Raw genomic sequence first — 3,192 nt, forward strand, 5'->3', positions numbered from 1 at the left:
CGTACTTCTAAACGTCGGAATTTAACCCAGCTGTCCAGAAAAACCTTTTTTTTTGCTTTCTTCAGAGAGAAATTTCGCTTTCCGGCGAAAAAACTTTTGGCTTGGCAACACTTAGATCAATCATTTACCATATAAGGTCAAACTAAGGTATATGAGCTGATAACCGAGATTGAGTTAACCAATCAGAGTACGAGAATTGCATTATCCGAGGTTGAGAATTTAATAATCACCGATAATCACTGACCCTGAGGTGAATAATTGTTTTAGTATAAATACACAGGTGACTATTTCAAAAAAGAGAAGAAAAAAACATTTCAACACGAAATCATCTTCACTTACAGTGGTAAAATGACCACTGGCAGCCATTTTGTCAGTCGAGGTGATTATCGGCTGATAATCTGAGATAGCAAGCCAATGAGAGAATAATCACCTGTGTATTTATACTAAAAGATATTGTTTAGACAATGTTTACTGAAAACGCTTAACCTTGATTATGACATTAATACATTAATTTTACTAACTTTGTTACAAATATAATGAATATGATCATGCCAGGAAAGGTGATGGCCAATATAGATACCATACCCAAGTATCTTAAGATTGAAACTGGTTCAAGGCATTGACCAGCTAAGTTTAATGAAGGAAGTAAGTTGAAATTTACTTTCTGATGAGGATTGAAGATAAGATATTTACTTTTCTTTAAATTTAAAGTTAATAAACACTTGGTAGTTCAGAGCTATTGTGAATTAGAAGTTCATCTACATATAAGGAAGATATCTGATGACAAGCATTGATGTGCCAACCACAGGAACAAAAGAACCTTTTGTTTCAACAGCCAGCGAGCCTCTGGTTGGCACATTAATGACAATAGTTAAACAATAAATTATCTTCCCTACAGTGTTTTGGCATGCTGCATTGCAGAGGTTTCCCATCCACATGATGTACAATCTAAACAAATATTTACAGGGTGTCAAGTGGGTAAAATGGTCAGAAACTGAGAAAATCGGGTTTTTTTTTTAACCTAAAAGTAGGAACAAAATAGCAGCATTTGCACATGAATAGGAAAAGTAATGGAAATGCCTAATTGAAGTCATCATTGGGAGGTTCAAAATTATTGTCTTTAAATCAACATGAAGTACAAGCTTAGTACATTTTTCTCCAGCCACAAGCACAAAAAATACATACCTCAATTGATCTATGACAACATTTAACTCGGAAAAATCAATTGTGCATGAAGCCACGGACGAAAAATCGATCACGCGAAAGTGAAAGACTTAAAAGAAATCAACTTCTGCCACTGAACTACCGCTATTCCGAAAGAGAAAAAAGGTGTACACGTCGCTGCTGCCATAAAAATCCCTGGAGCAACTAATCGAACAAGACATCTTTGGCCGCCATTTTGTTTGTTATTTCGCGCGCGCGCGCGTGAAAAAACCTGGGTAAAAGCAAAAAAATCAACCAATCAGACAAAAGTCTCCTTTGTTCATGAGCTTGCGAAAACCAAACCTTCATTAAGTGCCCCACAAAAAAAGCCAATCGGAGCGTAGATTCCATTGGCGCAACCATTTTTTAGTGGCCAATGTAAAATGGTGTACTGTCGAACTTTACCAGATCTCACATTTCCAGTGACAGAGTGAGATCTGGGTACGAGATTAGGCAGCCGCTAGACTAACTTCCATTTTTCTGTCTTCGACCTTCGTTTTCAGAAGTTGTTTAAGAAATCGTACATCTCGTTAAGTTTTTTGAGCGGCATTTCTGTTATCTCGTTCTAAAATAAATTCGTGAAGTGAACAAACCGAAGCAAACCTTCCCTCGGCCAGTTTTCAAAGCGTGGGGCTTTTGTGCAACGGCTGTCAGGTGACGTTCCCTTCGATACGTTCATTCATCACGAGTGACATTTCGTCGTTCGCGTTGCTGATTGGATGAACAATATTTCTTCACAGTGAAATTTTGTCGTTCGTGTTCCTGATTGGCTACATTTAGAATCAGTACGAATTTTATTCACTATGATTTTCATGGATAAATGTCAGTACCTGTGAAATAATGACTGGTACATCATAGCGGAGCTCCAAGCGCGCCAAAGGCGCGCCCCGCGCGCGGAGCACCATAGTTAAGAAAATATGGTAACCCATCGACGCCGACACCGCGGCAAAATGAGTGCGCATGCTCCGCTTCGAACACATTTGATTCGAGATTTTGAGCTCTCTGTTTTTGAGTTTATTCGGTGCTGAAGGAAAAGTTCTATTGGACCTTTTGATGATCAAGATCTCACGCTCAACATGGACTCGACAGAAAAACTAAACAGTAGTTCCGAGTTGTTTCCAACGAAAAAGTCAAAAGAGGTAAGCTTATTTTAGGCATGAAATATTTATTTGCCTATGTCGTTTCCATGGAAGTTATCTTTGCCAAACCATGTTTGCTCGTGTTTCGGTCACACCGTTGAAGACCTAAAAGTTGTAAATTTTAAACTGATAGCATTTTTCGTTTACTGTTTTTCGCCTAAGGGCAATTCCTCTAAAAACGCAGAGGGTTTTGACAAAACAGAAGTTGTAACCTCTGACATGTGATGGGACCTGGCAAGAGCAATGGTTTGTATGGTAGATGGTGATGCTCTTTCTTTTCCAGCTCTGTGTTGCTTTGCAGGACACACTAGGTTGTAGTATGATTAAATTTAATTGATCCCTAGATTTCTGTTGATTTCATTGTCCCAGTCATCTGACCTGAAGAAATCTTGTGGAAAGTGTTGATATCTGGCTGGCTGTCATTTTGACTGTCATTGCTTTCAAGATGTGAGCAACTGTTTTTATCTGCATTGTTAGACAAAACCTCTTATTAAGGGAGTCAGTTAAGTTGTTTAGTTTTTTTATAAAGAGATCTTTACAAATAGGGCACAGATTTCCATGTTTTTTTCAAGTATCTTAAGTGACATCTGTGCATGAAAATGACCAAGTGATAATAATATTATTGTTTTACTTTGATCAGTTTCCTGTTGTTTCTTAAATATGTCATTTATTCTTATTCCAGTGCTTAAGTCTAAAACTCTCTCTGGTGTGTGTGTGCTGATCTGGTCAAACCATGCATGGCAAGCAACATTCCAGATTGTTTTCAGAGATTGTGATGAGGATTTCAGCGTTGAATATTTTATTGGTTTTGTGATGAAAAAAGCCAGGGTTGTTATTCATCTCTCATTTT

This window comes from Montipora capricornis, chromosome 7 (assembly GCF_036669925.1).
Source record: "Montipora capricornis isolate CH-2021 chromosome 7, ASM3666992v2, whole genome shotgun sequence".
Lineage (NCBI taxonomy): Eukaryota > Metazoa > Cnidaria > Anthozoa > Scleractinia > Acroporidae > Montipora > Montipora capricornis.